This window comes from Orcinus orca, chromosome 18 (assembly GCF_937001465.1).
Source record: "Orcinus orca chromosome 18, mOrcOrc1.1, whole genome shotgun sequence".
Taxonomy (NCBI): Eukaryota; Metazoa; Chordata; class Mammalia; order Artiodactyla; family Delphinidae; genus Orcinus; species Orcinus orca.
This window is the reverse complement of record NC_064576.1, coordinates 55798258-55818521: the sequence shown is the minus strand read 5'-3', so window position 1 is coordinate 55818521 and position 20264 is coordinate 55798258. Positions and strand designations below refer to the sequence as shown.

At 44.0% G+C, this 20264-nt stretch overlaps 1 protein-coding gene across 10 annotated transcripts in view; it reads left to right on the top strand.

Moving 5' to 3' along the window:
* The window catches only part of ENOX1 (ecto-NOX disulfide-thiol exchanger 1), a 609533-nt gene that overhangs the window by 137041 nt on the left and 452228 nt on the right, over nucleotides 1-20264 (top strand). For all 10 annotated transcript variants that reach the window (XM_049701217.1, XM_049701216.1, XM_049701215.1 and 7 more), the window contains one exon: nucleotides 8690-8755. The gene's annotated coding sequence lies outside the window, so the exon portion shown is untranslated. The remainder of the gene's footprint in view (nucleotides 1-8689; nucleotides 8756-20264) is intronic.

Sequence of the window (20264 nt, the reverse complement as noted above, 5' to 3'; positions counted from 1 at the left end):
GGGAGTGTATGACTCACAGCGAGAAACACAGAGGCAGACACCCCCTCTTTGTTTCCCTTTCAGACTTCAAAACGTCAAGGTGAGAGACCTCGCAGCTTCTGAGGGAGAGCCTGGTGGATGATGAGGGAGAGCCTGGTAGATGGAAAAGGAGAGTCTATTTTGAAGCCGTGTAGAGGTGGCATGCAGACAAGATAGCGTGCCCAGTCCTCCCGGGGCTGACCCCTGTCTTCTTCAAATATGACCGGAATGGCTTTAGTGGTGATTTCATCTAGTTGAATTTTACTCCTTTAAATAATATTGCAGGGCTTCCCTGGCGGCGCAGTGGTTGGGAGTCCGCCTGCCGATGCAGGGGACACGGGTTCGTGCCCCGGTCCGGGAAGATCCCACATGCCGCGGAGCGGCTGGGCCCGTGAGCCGTGGCCGCTGCGCCTGCGCGTCTGGAGCCTGTGCTCCACAGCGGGAGAGGTCACAGCAGTGAGAGGCCCGCGTACTGCAAGAAAAAAAAAAAAATAGTATTGCAAAAACGTGACCTGTCAACTCTGGTTTTCCCTTTTCCTGAAATGTGTTCAGCGCTTTGGGTGTTCTTCGGGAAACCTAAGGCACAGGGGAGGAGGTCCTGAGGAGGTGTATGAAGAGGTGGTGTTAGGCCAGCTGCTTCCATTTCTGGGGAAGCTCGTTATGTGTAACCCCGAGGAGGTTTCTGAAGGGCTTGTGCCTGAGAGGCCTTGTTCATAATTAAAATGTCTGTTTAAAAATCAGTGTCCCATTGCACTTGAATATTTGATTTGCTGTCTGTGAGGTTTGCTTTCATGTTATTGAATTTTTAGATTTGTCAACCACATTTGAGGGATCATTTCAGTAGCATCCAGACAGGACGAGCTAGCTATAGGCAAGGAGGCCTCACCAACCCCACCCTTCCCTTATCCGGGGTGCGTGTTCCCGCATGAAGAGTGGTGCTTGCGGGTGCCCTGAACGTTCGGGATGATTTACAGAGGCTCTGATACGTGGTGTGAACTCCTGCAGGGAATCCTGGTTCCTTGTTTCAGCTCTGCTGATCCCTTGCTGTGTGACCTCCGGAAAGACTTTTCCCCCTGTTTGCCCTCAGCTTCCTTGCACGTTAATGGAAACAACAACAATAACACAACTCTTTCTCTTTATTCCTAGAAAGACTGTTGAAATGATCTCAGATTTGCTTTGAATTGCAAAACCCATCTATTAAACCTGACACATATTTGCATATATCCACGTATGTGAGTGTGTGTATCACACACATGCACACATCTGCTACTCACATTAAGGCAGAGGCCAGGCAAGTTGACCTTGAGTTCCCTTGGTGAACTTGGACCCCCACTGCTTCCTTAGGGCTCCACACGGTACCCTGTGTGGTCTTCATAGGTCGTTTCCCAAGGGTCTTCCCTCTCTCAGGGAATGGTCTCTCTTATTCAGAAGTCAGCTTTGATTTCTCTTTCTCCCTCACCTCTCATTTCCAATCTATCCATCACCAATCCTGGCAGCTCTTCTTTCAAAGCATATTTCAAATCCACCCACTTCCACTGCCGTCGCCATCATCAGCCTCTGTTGATTCCTCTCTGTAATCCGTCTTCCACACGGGAGCCAGAGTGACTTTTCAGAAAGTCACATTATGCCAAGCCCTGCTTCAGACTAGCCCGTGGTCCTGGTGCTTCTAGAATGAAATTCGAACTTCTAACCATGGCCTCCTTAGCTTCCTTGGTGGCCTTCCCCTCCCTGCCTGGTTCACTAAGCTCTAGTGAAGCTTGACTCCTTTTTGTTCTTTAACACCCCACACTTTCTTACCTTAAGAATTTTTTAAAATAAGCTTTATTTTTTTAGAGCAGTTTTAGGTTCATAAAAATTGAGGAGAAAGTACAGAGAGTTTTCATATATCTTCCGCCCATGTGTACAGTCTCTCCCACTATGGATACCCCCCCCCACCAGAGTGATGCATTTGTGACAGCTGATGAACCTACATTGACACATCACTGTCACCCAAGGGTCCATAGTTAACCTTAGGGTTCACTCTTGATGCTGTTCATTCTATGGCTTTTGACAAACGGATGATGACATGCATCTGCCATAATACTGTATCATACAGAAGTTTCACTGCCCCAGTAATTCTCTGTGCCCCTCCTATTCTCCTCTCCCTCTTCTCATCCCTGGCAACCACTGATCTCTTAACTGTCTCCATAGTTTTGCCTTTCCTAGAATGTCATACCCTTGGAATCATACAGTGTGTCGCCTTTTCAGAATGGCTTCTTTCACTTAGTGACATGCATTTGAGATTCTTCCCTGTCTTTCCATGACCTTAAGGATTTTGCTTTAGCTTTTTGCTCTGCTCGCCTTCTCCTGTCCACCCTATTTAACTAGCCTCTCATGTCACATCACCTTCTTGCAGGTTCTTTCTAGCACTTGTTACCCTCTGACATTTTCTTTTATTGTTTACTACCTGTCTCTCCCGCGAGATTTCAAGCTCTGTGGGAGTGAAGGTCTTGTCTGCCTCACTCCTGGTTGCGCCCCAGTGTCTAGAACAGTTCTTAGTGCATAGCAGATGCTCAGTAAATGTTGGGAGAGTTGAATGCATCGGTGACCTTCAATATATGAACCCATTTTAGCTTTGCTCTTCTCTCCTAGTTGGTCTTCAAGGTGACAAACTCTTTCATTCACACTGCTCCAGGTTTTGTTAGGAGGAAGAGGCAGACATTCATGTTAAGTCACTGAGTCTGAGAATTATTTCTTGTTCACCTTTGGCTTCTGAAGCTCTCTTGGTTGTCTGCTGAATTTAATGGGCCTCCAGGCAAGCGGAAGTTGGGAGCCTTGCGCAGGAGAGAACAGAGGCGGTAGAAAATGATTAAAGGAAAATAGCAGAATAGTGTAATTTTACATTTATTGAGTCACACATTGTACTCCAAGCTGTGTATAACATAAAAAATGAATTAGGAGACAAGTCAGATATGAAATGAATGAGCACACACAAGCCCGCAAATACTGCAGAGAGGAAGGTGTTTCTCCAGGTGCCTCTTCTCGTTTACCAAACTGTAGCCTTATCAGAATATATGGGCTCGTTCAGGAGAGGCACCACACAGCCAGCGTTTGTGGCCCAGTCATGCCCTGGCGGCACAGAGACGTGCAATTTCATTACTGCTTCTTGAAGAAACTTTCTTCGACCTAACAGACTTTCTAGGAAGACCAAACCAAGTGCAGCTGAGTTTAATGTTCTCATTAAAATGTTAAAGAGGCTTTATTCACGAATGGCTGAAGCTGTAATTTCTTTATCCTCATAAACTGTGGAAATATGTGGCCGTCTCTTACAGTGGCGTTCACCCAGACCCCCCCCCTCAGGAAAGTCTGCTTAACGGAGGGGTTGGCTGGATCTGGGGGCTGGGAAGGGGATTATCTGGATTGTATCTTTCAGGGATGTAGTGGAAGTGATGGGAAGGGGCCCCCCTTCCTTGATCTGTTTTCATGCTGTAGCTCTTGTTGTGTAAGCACTATTCGTCTACTTGACCTTGAGTTCTAACTTGGAAATCACATGAGAGACAAACACTCAAATACACACGTGCACCCAAATGTGGTGGGACGAAGTGGGTTTTTATCCTCCCATAAGCAGTAGCTTATTGAGGTGAGATTAGAAGAAATCCACACATGTTGAGGCGCTGGTAAACTGAACAGGGAGTTGATCTGGAAAAGGAATTGTGTGAATCACAGGTGGAGCTGGCACTCAGAACTGGCTTTGGGTGGTGACCAGTGCAACAACATAACTGTAGAGCGTTAGGGAGTGGATACTGATGGCAAATACAACTATTTTTCTTCCTCTAAATATTTATAATGTTGTATAGGTAACACTGAAATCGTAGAGCTGTCTGTGGTCCATATATAGCTAGGAAACTGTATTGCCAGAAACCTCAAACTGAAACTTAAGGGGACGAAAGATTAAAACATGCTCTCTTTTCCTCAATTCCTTATTATTAGAAAGCATTGTCTGTTGAATGGTAACAGATCTAGGTCCCATGATACGCAGATGTGGTAATGTAAGTAACATCTAGGGATTGTTTAAAGATGTTTTTTTCTTTTTCCATTGATGGGTCATTGAGGTACTTTACTCTGGGTCAGATTTAAATTAAAATACATGCGTCCTAGAGTTGTCAAAGTTTTTTCCTCAAGAGGTAAATCCTTCTTTTCAGATGTGAGTGCAGGGCTTTCGTTAAAACTGTTTCAGGGGCTTCCCTGGTGGCACAGTGGTTGAGAGTCCGCCTGCCGATGCAGGGGACACGGGTTCGTGCCCCGGTCCGGGAAGATCCCACATGCCGCGGAGTGGCTGGGCCTGTGAGCCATGGCTGCTGAGCCTGCGCATCTGGAGCCTGTGCTCCGCAACGGGAGAGGCCGCGACAGTGAGAGGCCCGCGTACAGCAAAAAACAAAACAAAACAAAACTGTTTCAGGTCGGAGGGGGCAGTGGAGTTGACAGTTAACACAGGAGGCTCTTTCTACGTGAAAATTGGATGGTTTCTGAAGAGGCCTTTTCTGGAAGGGTGACCATCTCAGCCCAGTGGTTTTCATGGTGTTAATGTTGTTAACGTTAAAAAGAAACACTCATGATTTTTGAACACAAAGAAAGTCCATGCTGATTTTAGAAATACTGTTGATTATATACTGTTGATGAAATACATTTTTAAGAGATTCAGAGCCAGATATAACAAATTACACTGCCGGCTAAGCCAGCTCTGCTCTAACTCTTGGTTGGTTGATATGGAATGACTTGCACCCCTGTTTCGGGGAACTGCTAACCTGGTCTCTGAATTCTGACATGAATCCAGAGAGGCAGGACCTCTTGGCGTTCTATTTAGACCCAGCTCCACCTGTCGTGTCTCCTCTTTCCCTTTTCCAAGATAGGATTGCAATCCCTTTCCTGGTCTACAGAGCAAACCCCTTCTGGAGCCTTCTTGGCTTGCCTACGAAATCTTGGTGAGCTGTGATCAGGTCCTTACTTCCTAGTTTGACTCAGAACTGTTGAAGAAGTGTAAAGGTGTGATGAGAGCATCCGTAATTATAGGGTCTGGACAAAGTATCATGGGAACAAATGGAGGGACTGACTAATTTATCCCAGGCTGCTGTATTTCTTTCGGAGAACTTCTGTCTGTCCTCTAGAGTTTTTCTGTTTGCTCATGTGCTGTTAGAATGTTAGTTGTCACATCTGACCGCTCAGTATCCCTGCCCAGTCAGCCCCTCTGCCCTTTCGACTTCTTGGAGGTGAGTTACATCCACAGCCCTGTGTTTACCTTATGATTAGGTGCCACTGCCAGAATTCTAGAGGAAATTTTCGAAGTGCATGACATTTTCAAAGTGCATCCGTGTTCCCTCCGGCTGCTTAATTCTGTTGTGTCTTAGGCTAATACTGATCGGTCAGTTGATTCTTTGATTCATTCATTCATTCATCAGACATTTGGGGAGCATATACTATATGCCAGGGGCACATACTGCATCTAGGTGCTGGGATAAAAGGGTGAGCAAAGCAGATGTGTCTACAGAGTTTTGCTGATCGTTCACAGGGGTGAAAATAAGAGTGAAATACCTAAAGAAAGCCAAATTGCTTTTCTGTAATTCAAAGAGTGTGTGTGAGATTGCCATATCACAGCCGACTCTGTAGAGTACTCCGTAAGTACATTTCACGCAGGAAGTGGCGGTACCAGACATTTTCTGTATTATGATAATCTTCATGTATTTATTAAGCTGTAACTTATAAGGCTTCCTGATGGGGCGTTAAATGAGCCTTTTTGTGTGCTGCATTGTGTCTTTGTCAGGAAGCACTCTGGTAACTCCTGCCTGTAATGAGGCCCATTTCAGTCATTCCAGGCGGGTTTGGGGGATCGGCACAAAGAGGGGTGAGACGAACACTTAGGAAAGGGTTGGATTCGTGGTGGGTTGAAGGGAGCGTCCTTAGGAAAAACCGGAGATAGAATGAAATCCTTTTGCCTAGTATATTTTACGTCTCGGTACCCTTTGAGCACAGCAGCTGAAGAGCCCAGCGTTGTTCTACATTTTGAAAACTGCTAAGAAAATGCTAGCTTACTACATTTCTAAAGTTTTTTTTAGAATAAATTTATTTATTTATTTTTGGCTGCGTTGGGTCTTTGTTGCTGCGCGCGGGCTTTCTGTAGTTGCGGCGAGCGGGGGCTGCTCTTCGTTGCGGTGCGCGGGCTTCTCATTGCGGTGCGCGGGCTTCTCATTGCGGTGCGCGGGTTCTCATTGCGGTGGCTTCTCTTGTTGTGGAGCACGGGCTCTAGGTGCGCAGGCTTCTGTAGCTGTGGTGAGCAGGCTCAGTAGTTGTGGCGCCCGGGCTTAGTTGCTCCGCGGCATGTGGGATCTTCCTGGACCAGGGATCGAACCCGTGTCCCCTGAATTGGCAGACGGATTCTTAACTACTCTGCCACCAGGGAAGTCCCTAAAGTTTGTTTTTTTTGCCTTCTCAACTGTTGACCTGGCAGCAGGTTGGGAGAATCTGTGAACTCCAAGTGTGACGATGGGACAGCAGACGAGCCCAGAAATTTTCCTATAATTTCCAAGCTCTGTGCCTGGGAGGTCTGGCTACACACTGATAACAGAGGTTCGACTCTGGGAAAGGAGAGAGCCTAGAAGAGGGGAAAGAAGTATGGGCACATTAGTGAGGAACAGGGAAGAGAGATCAAGGGGGGAAAGGTAGAAAGGTGCTCTGTTATCCTCGCTTCTCTCCCTCATCTTCTTCTCATAGCAGGAGGGGGTGAGAAAGCAGGCAGATTGAAAAGGAGAAGAAGGGAGTTGAATTAGAGATGGGAGGGCACTTGGAGGTGGTAAGGGAGAAGAATGAGTCAGAGGAAGCGAGGGGGAAGGAGGCAGGATAAGGACTACTTAAATGTAGGGAGGGAGAGGAGACAGGCACAGAGGGGCGTGCACACTGTGGTCTCACCGAGAGCCTTCAATTGCTCCCAGCGATGTAGCAGCCAGAGAGCCAGCGTCCCTCCCCGAAGACAGGTTCCTGACTTTTGTATTAACTTTAATGCCATTCTCTTTATGGCCCCTGTACTGCTGGTTGCAGCTGCATTGACACTCTGCGTGATCAGAGAGCAGAGACTTAGTTCTGTGGTCCCTGCCGCCTCGCAGTGTTCGGCAGACTTCTGAGTCAGTGCTGCTTGCATTTGATGTCTGCCATTCCTCCTTGTCTATACAGGTAGGGGAGCTGAAAGGGAAAAGAAATGTTCCTAACGGCTGCCGCCTTTAGAGCTCATGCATACAAATAGTCAAAGCAGTTGGGAAAAACAACTCGATACAGTCACAATCCAATATTTTTTCTAAGTAAAGGTAGTTGACTCCTTCATTGCTGGGCTGGGTACTTGCCCTAACCCAGCACCACACTCACTGCGCCTACAGGTGGGCTGCTTCTTGAAACACCTTTCCTCTTCTTTTTTCGAGGCTCAGCTCAGGAAGCCCTCACAGTGTTCCAGGTCTGGGTCAGGTGCTTTCTAAGTGTGCACCAGTGCCCTCCTCTGCACCCTGGCTTCTGGTGCCAACCTTTCCCCTATTAGAGCTCCCATTCCTATGGTAATTTCTGTTCTTCCCCTACACTTTGGGCTCTTTACACAATGTTGGATATTACGGAGCATCTGAATAGATGTTCACTAACTGCTTATGGAATGAATGAATGGCTGTGGTGCTGCTTTTGTAAGTGCAAAACAAAAGTCTTCTAGAATCAACTATGCTTTAGGAATGAGTGTACAATTAGCCCACGTATTCTGGAAGAGAAAAGTTGACTTAGCCAGCAGTAAGGGATTTCCGGGGACTTTATTCAGTTATAATAAAGGGACTGTGATTCCTTTAACTTCTGGACACCAGAGGACAGTCTTGAAGTTTCAGGCAGCCTGTTTCTTGTGATTCTAGTAATTGCAGGTCAGATAGATAAGGAGCTTCAGAACCATACTTCTCAGACATGAATGTGCATAGGAATCACTTGAGGATCCTGTGAAAATACAGATTGTGTTTCAGGAGGTTTTAGCATTTCAGGCTCCCTGGTGATGCTGCTGTTGCTGGTCCGTAGACCTGACTCGAGTAACAAGCTTTTACAATACTTTCTAGTCAATAAAGTTGGGATTTATTCTATGGAAATATACAGTTGCATTTTTATAGTTTGAGGAACCACAGACTTCCCAAGAGAAAACGTAGAAATATCTAACCCTTATGTCAGCTTGGAAATTGCAGGAAGTCTTTCCTACACTTAAAAAGAGGAACCCTACCTATACTGATCAGCCCCCCCAAACTGCTTTCAAATGATAGTCTAGGTTGTACTGCCCTTAACTAATACACAGCTTTATTTATGAAGGCTTTTGCAGATTTGGGAGGCCCTGGCCCTGACCCTAGCCCTGGTGTAGTTACTTTAGCAACAAGGACGACCTTTAAAGCACAAATATTCTGTGGAAGATCGACAGTTCAAGGGCTGTGTTTATGATGAGACCTTTGCATTTATGGATTGTGACCATGCAGAGACCTTCTCCAAGGACAGCCAATTAGAATGGCTGGAAGTAGGAAGGGGCAACATTCAGCTCGAACTTTGCAAGCGAAACCTTGAATCTGCTTATATATATTCCAACAGCTCTCTGAGTTTGCTGTTCGAAGTTTTCTCGAACACGGCTGCCTTTATTTTACAGGTCCTTTGCAGCCAGCATGATGCCATCTTTATAACCCGTGGAGGAGAGAGCGCTCACCATGTTCAGGTAAAGGGATGGTGGGTACAGCAAGCGACGAGCACTGGCAGGTTGCTTGTCACTGTATGAGAAGTGATGCAGCTTAATCATTCAGTTGACATCACTCTCTTGTGTTTTACTCACTTATACTGGGGTGCAGAGGGCCAGTCATGGGTGGTCTCAGTGAACTAATGTGCGTTTGGGGAGCATCTCAGAGTACCTACAACAGGGGCTCTGTAGACAACCAGGGAGGAAACAGCACTGGCCACCTGGAATCTCTTTCCATCTTCTACAGTGTTAAAATAGAGTTATTGCTATTGTTCATCTTTATCACCGTATCAGAAGGCTTTAATCTTTTCAACATTGATGTAAATAGGTGAATACTGAAGACTCTTCTAATTAAAGTCTTATCTCTGTTCCCTTATCTGAAGTTGCCCTTCTAAAGATTCTTTGCATTTTCCTTTTCAATAAATGTATGTCACACAACTTTGATTTGCCCCACTAGGTCACCAAGATTAATTTTCCATTAACCTTTATGGCTTCTTTCTTTCTAATCATCTTTTTAGAGTATTAAACTTTGGGTCAGCCTCTGTATAGGATATAAACCATCTCTTTCTTTGATGGTCTTTATGGAACAGACATAGATGGTGATGATCTCTGGTCCGTGGACTGAACCTGGCCCTGTTAATTGAATCAGACCATCTGTGGATAGACCCGCACAGGAGTTCCATTGACCATGGCAATTTTGTCATTGGCCTTGCTTCTTTTGTGACCCAGTCTGTATTAGTTTTCTCTGGCAGCTGTAACAAAGGAACACAAACTGGGTGGCTTAAACGACAGACACTTATCACGCGGTTCTGGAGGCTAGAAATCCGAAATCAAGGTGTCAGCAGGCTTGGTTCTTCCTGAGAGTTGTGAGGGAGAATATGGTCCATGCCTTTCTCCTAGCTTCTGGTAGCCTCAGGTGTTCCTTGGCCTCCGAACGGCCGTCTTCTTCCTGTGTCTTCGCATTGTTTATCTCTGTGTTCAAATTTCTGCCCTTTTAAAGACACCTATCATCTTGGATTAGGGACTCCTTTAATGACTTCATCATAATTTGACCATCTGCATAGATTCTACATCTAAATGAGGCCACATTTAATCAAGACTTCCACATACTTTTTGGCACACCTAAGTCAACCCATAACACTATCTAAGGGAAGGGGACTTCGTTCCTCTTGGTTTTCCCTAAAGAAACTAGCACAAAGCTTGTTGCTTAATATTGGTTGAATGAGTGAATGGCAAAGACCATAATGACCGTGGCCAGATTCATTTGGCAAAAGCAAAGTGCAGCGTCCAGAGGTGGGCAGCTCTTCTGCTCCCTTATCCTCAGTGACCTCTTACTTTTAGGATAGTCCCAGTTCAACCACATCATAAACGGGAACGAGCTTCCCTTTAAAAGTAAGCGCAAGTAGACTTTTTCTAAACTGTAGCCCTCTCTGTGAGCCAGGCCCGCTTTCTCTACTGCATGGCAGGCTGACAATTTACACGCCACCTCTATCAGGACATCAAGATATCTTTCCAGCTAATTCAATACCATTGCAATCATACTTAGCTGGGCTATTCTTTCTTTCCAGCTGCATCACTTTGGGCTTATTAAATTTAACGTCTGTTCCAGAGCTCTCATCTCTAAATGCAGTCCTGAAACAGGTCTGCTCCCGTTGTGTCTCCTCTCTTCTCTGTGCTTCCCCGGGTAGAAATTACTAGCAGTGGTCTTTTGCGTGTTGCTTAAGATTTGAGTATTGGTAACATGTGAGGATCCTGGTCTCAAGATAGCACTTAAATGATCCGTTCCTCAGCGATGTTTATTTAGAAAACCCTTACTTCCTGCAAGGGTAGAGCTTTCTGGACGTATCTACTGTGACTTCCAGGAAAGGATTACCTTTCTGTCCCAAAAGGAAGCCTCCTGCTGAGAGAAGTCCAAGGCCAGTGGGGACTTGGTCCTGGGAATGAATCAGGCATCTTTAGAGACCCTGTGAATTGATTTCAGGCCCCGGGTTAGTGCTGCAGGTGGGCAGGCCAACATCTAGATACAGACTGTGTGGCTCCCACCTGGGCTCCCCAAGGCTGGACATCAGGTGGGCTGGGATAATTGACTTCCAGGCTTCCCAACCCCACGGAAGCTTTCCTATTCCTGGGGGTGGGGCTGCAGGCCATCCCATGGCCGAGGGATAGTGTTGGCCTAGACAGCACTGGCTTTATAAGATGATGACAGGCAGTAGAAAATGAAAATGAAAATAAAAATTCATGTTAGCCTTTTTCACACTGACGTTAGTCCTAACAAAATTGGTGAATCACAAGGCAAATTTTTATGGTGTGTGTGATGCCTGCAGGCACGGTTCCACCAAATGCCGTCGTACATGGTTGTATAACTTCATCCTGGCGCCTCCACTGCTTGCTTGTCTTTTCCATTTTATTGAAGTGCTGACTACCCTCTATCACAAGTGCTTACTATCCTTCTATAATAACTTCCATGTGAATCCCCTCGTTTGGTGTGCGAGAATGTCTACAGGCCTAAATTAAAAGTAAGACAATTTGTTTTGGTCACCCAGTGACCATATCAGAGTGATGGTGGAAGAGCTCTTTGGTGATGACGTGTCGAGTCCAGTGAGCAATTACATCTCGGTCGTTAAACAGTCCTTAAACAGCTTGTTTAGTGCCCTAGAGTGGCGCTGCTACAGTTATAACATTCTAATACATCTTATTGTAATAACTAGGTTACTTTGTGTGTACCTAACACTTCTCTACCATTAAAGAGAAATAAACCAGAAATGAAACCTCAAGTGTCTTGAAAACTAAAAACTAACTTATTGTTGCCAAGTCTTTTCCCCTCTTCCATTTTGCACTTTCCAACTTCTCTAATCTGAGATTTCTGAAAATTCAGATATACCTGTTTCGTGGAATTGATAATAATATGCATATTCACTGTGAAACTCTGACTTTAAAAAAAAAGGGGAAATGCTTTTTATGTTTTTTTTAGTTAAACGGTAGTTTTAAGGCCTCTGAAATTTTAGAGTGTTTTTATGATACACCGGAAACATTTTAATTAAAGAAATGATACTTTGAATCAAGATTCTATCAGACTTTCTCAGAAAATATTTGCACACGGGTAAGTTAAGATACGAATCTTCGTGTTTGTTCCCTTTGGGTTCTTTTTCTGCCTGTCTCGTGACAGTTCTTTTTTTGTTTCTTTTAAATCTGTAAGTTTATACTCAGAGCTTTTAAGCTGGTGACATAGAAGTCATGAAGAAGAGCAGAGGGCTTCTGGCAGAGAACTCGGGAGCTCGGCATACTTCTCCATGTCTTGCTGCCCTGACATTTACCCTCACTAAGCTCTATCAAGTTTTCTATAATTCTTTTGTATTTTCACTTTCTTTCCCCCTTTTCATCTATGACCATCATTTTCATGGCTTTTCCTTCCTTTTGTTTTTGTTTGTTTATAAGACCATTCAGTTTGTTCATTTGCTCATTCACTCACTTATCCATGCAAGTATTGTCCTTCTCACATGTGCCAAAAATGGCTCTGGGGATAGCATCAAGGTGGTCACAATTTAGGTGGGAGATGGTCATGCAGAAATTGTTGCTGTGATGGGGCTCTGTACTATGTGCTCCACACACACAGGAGAAAGAGCAACGGAGTTGGCTTGGGGAAGTCAGGAAATGCTTCAAAGAGAAGGTGGCATTTGAGTGGAGACTGAAAAGAGTAAGAACCTTGCCAGATGGACCCATGTGGTGGAGAGAGAACATTCTAAAGGAGAAAGGGCAGGCGGCCTAGCAGGGAGGTGTGGGGAGCAGGGTGTGTGTGTACCGCTCGCTGTTTGGGCGACGTTGCTGGAGCATGAGGTGGGAGGGAGGGTGTAGGGCTGGCTGAGGCTCTGCGGGAAAGTAGGCATCGATGGAGAAGGTCCCCTTACATACTGTGAGCCTTCCTTCCATCTCAGGTCTGCAACCTGGAGTTGCCTCGGGTTCATCCTGCACCTTGCAAGGAGGCTGCCTGTGTTAACAGGCTTATCTCCTGCCAAACGCCTCACTGCTGCTAGAGGGAAGTCAGGGCTTCCTAACCTGGCTCTCGAAGAGCTCAGTGCCCTCTCTCTCTCTCTTTTTTTTTTAACATCTTTATTGGGGTATAATTGCTTTACAATGGTGTGTTAGTTGCTGCTGTATAACAAAGTGTATCAGCTATACGTATACATATATCCCCATATCCCCTCCCTCTTGTGTCTCCCTCCCACCCTCCCTATCCCAGCCCTCTAGGTGGTCACAAAGCACCGAGCTGATCTCCCTGTGCTATGCGGCTGCTTCCCACTAGCTATCTATTTTACGTTTGGTAGTGTATATATGTCCATGCTACTCTCTCACTTCATCCCAGCTTACCCTTCCCACTCCCCGTGTCCTCAAGTCCATTCTCTACGTCTGCATCTTTATGCCTGTCCTGCCCCTAGGTTCATAAGAACCATTTTTAATTTTTTTTAGATTCCATATATATATGTGTTAGCATACGGTACTTGTTTTTCTCTTTCTGGCTTACTTCACTCTGTATGACAGTCTCTAGGTGCATCCACCTCACTACAAACAGTTCAATTTCATTCCTTTTGATGGCTGAGTCATATTCCATTGTATATATGCGCCACATCTTCTTTATCCATTCATCTGTCGATGGACACTTAGGTTGCTTCCATGTCCTGGCTATTGTAAATAGAGATGCAATGAACATTGGGGTACTTGGCTCTTTTTTGAATTATGGTTTTTGAAGGGTATATGCCCCGTAAATGCTGGGTCATTTACTCTGTAAATCATCTGTCCTGGCTGCGCTCGCCTGCTTTGCTTCTCACACACAGTTTGTTCCTTTGTCCTTCCAGCCTCCATCTTCAGAACCCCCCATCCTTCAGGACATCACTCAAATCCATCCCCTTTATGAAACTTTTCTCCACTCATGAGTAATTTACCCCTTCCTCACTGCAGGGGAACTTTCAATGTACTCCTCACATCACAGTGTCACATGCCTCTCTTATCTCATGGGTTAGTTCTCTAACACTCAGAAGGGCTGGCAGGTGCTGAGGAAACGGCCCACATACCTATTACGTGTCCTGTTTGTGCTCAAAGTGCAGCCTCTTACATATTATAAATGCTGCATTGACGTTTGTTAAGAGTGGAGGGAAAACAGAGTTCCTTTAATCTGTAAGGCTGCTACAGAGGTGGAACCGAGGGGCTGATTACTTGTCGTATGGAAGAGGCAGTGGTTAATGTAATATCCAGATGACACTCTTGCAGGGCAGAATACTTTTCGGTGAAGGGAGGAGGATTACATTAAACAGAAAGCTGGGATATGGACAGAAAAGCGGTCCACTTTGAAAACTAATTAAACCGCCCTAAGGCTGAGACATGGGAAGAAGAAACTTAGAAAGCCATTAAGCCATGTGTGCCTGGTCTCGACGGCGAGTGACAAATGACAAAACAGGTAAAAGCACCTATATTGCATTAAGAAGCTCTGCATCTTTCTAAGAGATGGCCTCTGGAAGACTTGATTCAATTTAAGACTTCTCCATTGCAGATCTGGAGACAATCACAATTTCAGAAATATAAATATATATTTATATAAATATTCATATAAATATATTGAAAGTTTGCTGCCACTGAGCTCAAAAGACCATAATCCTATTACTTGTGATTTTGACAAGGGTAAGTATGAATAACTGAAAGGAGAGATCGATTAAAGGAATAATATGAACAGGAATAATGGAGTTAAGGTAATTGACGCAGTATTGGGCCTAATGGACCTTGTTCTCTTAATGCCTCTCTTCTGCTCTTCATATCGAGTTGGCCCTAAAGTCCATTCGACTCTGCACCGGGAGAGAAGAACATAATGGAAGAATTAGTGTTGCTGTCTATAAAAGAATCAATCTTGTTTTTACAGAAGAACATCAATCAGTCTGTGAAATCAATTAGCTGGAATTTTTTACATTCAGCTCATAAGGTAACGAGACAAAGCGATGAGCAAAGCCCGTCTGCCTCGCACGTAGTAGATGTTCAGGAAACGTTTCTTGAATTAAAAGCCAAAGGAGACCATGGATTTAGTTGAAACACTACTTCAGTGTAAGTCCTTTCGGCGGTACTAATTCAGTCCCATCCCTTTTCCTCGATGGACTGTGTCTGTCGTACTGTAAGTAGAGATGATTCAGTTTCATTGATCTCTGCAGTGAGTTCTCTCACACGTCAATTGCCGGGCAGCCCAGGCCAGCCTCGTGTGACCTTGGGTCTCTGTATTACTTAGGGTCTGACCAGTGGCCTGTGACTTGGTTTTCGGCCCTGTAGAGCACTGGCAGATTACATGATTTTGAGAAATATCTCTTTGATGACATTACTGCCTCTTCAGAAAACTTCACTGTCTCCCCTTTGTCTCCCGAGTTACAGGCTCATTAATGCTTTAGAGTCCCTTCCCCACCCCACAGAGCTTCTGCGTTTGGACTTCTCCCACAGCCTATCCACACTGAACTCCCACCTGCCCCTACTCAGGCCCGAGGCGGAAGGCAGATTGGTCTCTGCACGGCATCATCCCATTTTCAAACAGGCACAATGCTCCCCTTGGAATTCTTCTCATATGTAGATCCATCCAATTAGAGTCAGTCTGCCCAAGGCAATCATGATAGTCCTTAAAACTGTATGTTATCAAGAATCATGCTGTGAAGACGTTTATTTCAGTGAGACGAATGGTGTTAGGAACTAGAGAGTTGCAGGCACACAGTAACAAGGTTGTTTTACCAGCAGGTATTTCAGTGATAATGATGTTTTCAGTATCCACAGGAGTGTAACTTCAAAACCTGAACATCACTGAAAAGTATATTTCACTGTATCCCTTTTCACAAGTTTGTAGTGAACTAAACTGGTATTTTAAAAAATGATTTCAACATCGTAATGACCCGCTATGGTGAAAAACTGAGAGTAAAAACTTAAAGCAGCTGTATTTTTAGTAGAAGAGGTTTTTTTCCTTTCTGCCTTAGCCTGCATTAAATAAATCTTATTTCTCCATCAACTGATCACTTTGTATCTAATACACATTATGCAGACTGTACAGTAGAAATGTTTGTAACGTTTATTCTTCGAAACTGAGTTTAAGTCCTTTTTCCTCCATTGAGTTTGCCTCTTACCATTCCACTCTTCTGTCATGGTTTTCCCCCCTCCAGATACCCTTTTTTAGGCTAATTATCCACTCAAGGACCTCTTTAATATTTAACCTTTTTGAGAATTTTTAAAGGCTGCTCTGAAATACAGACATATTTTTATTTCCCACAATGCCCAATGCATCGTTAGGACAATGTGACATCCTTGTTTACAGAAAACATACAATTATTAAATTCAGTTTCACCCCAAATTTCTCTTTTCCCTACTTCCTATTCTACCTGAACATTGGGTCTTGTCTAAATGGTTAATTTTTTTTTTTTTTTAAATTGAGTAATCCCCATTTCAATGTCAACGTGAAAGGATAAAGAATGACTAATAGGTTTCAGGTTAAAGATGGTACACGTTTTATTTAGTTCCTGAAACACGATTGAAGTGACCCTTAAGGGACATTTTTTTTAAGTTACATATCTATAAGAACAAAGGAATGGGGCAACAGCCATAGCATTTTGGAATCTGGGATACAGGTGGATGAGTGATAGCTTACTGAGCAGAGGAGAAAGGAAGAAGTAGCCTAATTTACACTGACGACTTGTGCGAAGCTCAGGAATTTTCAGCAACAAGGACCCCTTGGAAATGAGAGTGAAGATAGGACTAAGATTAGGAGTATTGGCTGAAAGTTCAGATCTGCTCCCCAACTTTATACAAGCAGGTAACTAACTGCCCCTCTTTCACTCCATAATAGGAATGGAGAGGTTTTTTTTTTTTTGTACAGATGATAAAATAGAGGTTTCTGGATTGGAAGGTATCAGGAAAAGTCAAGTGGTATTATATAGTCTTGAAATCAGGGAGATTGTACTGATTTACCAAATCCTGAGAACCATAGCTACCTTCTTCTCCCTGCCCCCCTAGCCTGAAGGCAGCCAGGATGATACCCTATCTGCAGGAGACTTCCCTGGGATTATGACCTAAAAATAAAACTCGAGGGCTTCCCTGGTGGCGCAGTGGATGAGAGTCCACCTGCCGATGCAGGGGACACGGGTTTGTGCCCTGGTCCGGGAGGATCCCACATGCCGTGGAGTGGCTGGGCCCATGAGCCATGGCCGCTGAGCCTGTGCGTCCGGACACGCAACAGGAGAGGCCACAACAGTGAGAGGCCCGTGTACAGCAAAACAAAAAACAAAAAACAAAAAACCTCGAGGATACTGACATCAGGGGTTCCCAAAGAAGAGCCCTAACTAGAACAATCCTAAAATAAATCTCAAATCAACCCCTCCCCACAGACAAAACCTTCCTGTTGACTTTCTCGGGCCTCACCAATAATTACCAAGCAGACAGCCAAGGATCATCAGACATTTAAGGAAAGTCTCTATTATGCGAGACAGAAACTAAAACATGCAAACAGAAAAAAAGCAACTTGGAGGAAAACAGAACCTTTGCAGGAAGAAAAAATCTTAAAAAAAGAAAATCATTTGTATCTTCAGATAGATAAGGTGTGATATTACAACTGTGAAACAGAAGAGACTTTATAAGGGTTGGGAGATGAAGTTAAGGAAATTTCCCAGAATGTGAAGTAAAAGAGAAAGAATAGAAAATAATATAGAAAAAATAAGAAATTTATAGGATTGGTTCATGAGGTCCAACGTCCAAAAACAGCAGCTTGAGAGAATATAGAAAACAGAGGACAGAAAACTGTCAAAGGAATAATTCAACAAAATCTCCCCCAACCAAAGATAGGAGGTTCCCAATTAAAAGGTAATACCAGTATATGGTCATGAAACTTGACAACACTATGATGTGCTCCAATAAATGACGGGGTAAACCAAAAAGACCCCAGATCCCAGAGACGGGACCAATGTAAGAGCCAGCTGTGCAGAGGGACGAGTGATCCACTGATCTCAACAGGAGTAGGTAGAGAGCTTCAGGAGAGACCGCTTGAAGATGATGCAATTGATAAAACACCTGATCTATTCCTACTGAGAGGAGATTTACAAATCTGGGGGAGGCTTTGGGGATAACCTCAGGATAATTATATAAGGAAACTAACCAAAGTGAAATGTAACACTGATTTGTTACATTGAAATGAAACATTTCAATGAACTGTAACAGGAAGGGAAAAAGGAATGCAGAAAAGGAAATGTAATCATAGAATAGTACATGACTCAGATACTAATAATGTCTCTGTAGCTATAATGATTTCAAATGGGTATTTAATATAAGCAAAATTGTGCTAGAATTCTGAGGATAGGAACATGGGACAAATATAGGTGGATGAAAACTAACCAACCAACCAACCCTCATCTTCCTTATTGGAAGGCCAATAGATAAGGCCTAAAATTGAAAAACCAAGAAATAGTGATACAAGCATGTTAGTAAAATCAGTTCTCAATTTCGCCTCAATGTGGCGCACATAGGAACAGATAACTTAGAAACATAGTAAGCTGGGGACATCCATTTGGGGACTATTGTATAGCTAAGAAACTTCCAAATGAAATCTTTTCAGATTTTCTAATGAAAAACCTGAATTTGCTTTCATGAACATAACTTCTTTTCACATTGCTATTTGCCTAAATAGCTAAATAGAATTCTTGATCAAGAGGTCAGTGATTCTCCTCTTGGAATTCATATTAGTCACTGTCAGATACTACACAAGCATCGATTAAGAAATATTCAGGCTGTTTCACCACTATTCCACATTTTACAGCGGTTAGAATTATGTTTAAAAAATCCAACAGCTTTAATCGTCTTCTTTGCTCTATAAATGCAATACTCCGATACTGCCCTTTGAATTTTTTTTCTATGAAGTAATTAAAAATGATGACGGGGCCCCTAATTGGTAAAATGCGTGTTCATTGTCAGAGCAGTCACCCCATAGGTAGTTTGGATGCCAGTGAAAGGGCACGTTAGCCCCCAGTGGAAAGAAGTTTCTGAAACCCATAAAGAGAGAATTTGGGGAGCTGATACCAAGAGCTTTGCCCACCAGTTCCCCCTCCCCAACTTACTAGAGGCCCACCTTCAGCCAGCTGTACCTTGCACGTCTGGAATGCAAATGCCTCCCCCAGCTGCATGGACGGCTTCTCCAGAAGGGCAGTGGTACCTTCTGCAGCGGCCTGTTAACATGGGTGTCCCTGGACATGCAGTGCTTCTCAGCAGAGCAGTGGGGACTGTGCCTTTGGACTCTGGGGAAGCTGATGGCCAGCTGTGACCTCTCCAGCTGCACGGGGCCCCACCTTCTTCTCTGAGGCTGAGGGGTGTCAGGACCTCATAGCAAACCTGGAACCAAGTCACAGCACAGCAGTGTGCTGAGACCTACCGGCTGGGATGCGCTGATTTCTAGATGTGGAAGCAGAGTCCCAAACGATGACTTAAAAAGTTGTAAGCAGTTAACCTGCGGGCCTAGCACTACTTAACAGGTGAGGCTGTGTTCCGAACAAATTGGCGTAAATACAAATCGATTCTCAAGGAATATCTCTCATGTGGTCATATTAGACCTTCCAGACCTTTTACTTCATCCAGGGACTGGAAGGAGCTGCATTGAACCCCGTTTCCATGAGGCGAGACAATAAAATATATGTAATTGTGGAATATGGCCCACTTCTTAAATTCAGAGGCTCTTCAGTTTGTGGATTAACCACATGCTGTATTTTACCATTTTGTCTCAAGTATGAAGGTAAAGAACCATACATCTGAAGATAGTAAACTTCATCTTTTTCTAAAAGGAAGAAGACAAGTTGAAATTAATGGGGAATAGAACTTGTGTTTTGAATCTCCGATTGTTTATTTTCTTGCTGTCCCTTTAACATGGTCCTAGGGAAGTTAGTAATAATGTTTTAGGAGAAGAGTTAGGAAATGGATAGTCACTCTTTCACTACATTTTTAAGCTGGAAAAGAAGAAAGGCAGTTAAGAATACAGAGCGGTGACTTCTCACTCTCCCTACAGAGGGGAAGCAGAACGTGGTCCATTTGGTGCCCTCCATATTCAAGGCTGAAATTGGAAACAATGGTGCTTTAATTCGCTGCTGAGTTAATGGGCCTGCTGATTTGTTCTCATTTTTCAGGCCTCTAAAATGTCCTTAAAACCCTCTCAAGGGTTTTATACTTTTAGCCTGAGGTCTCTGTGCTTCATTTTTCCTTTTGTTCTTCAGACACTCTCATTGCCTCTCCTTGTTTCATCTTCTGAAAGGTTCAGAAAAATGCGTGGTATGTACTGAATAATTTGGATGGAGCTTGTGACATGTCTTGATGATGTTAAGCCACTCAGAATCCTAGAAAATAGTCCCAGCTTGCATTAGCAGTAGATTAATGCAGGTGAACTTCAGAGTCTTAATTTTAAAGAATTTACATTTTTACCAGTGATGATTGAAAACCACTGGCATTCTCTCTG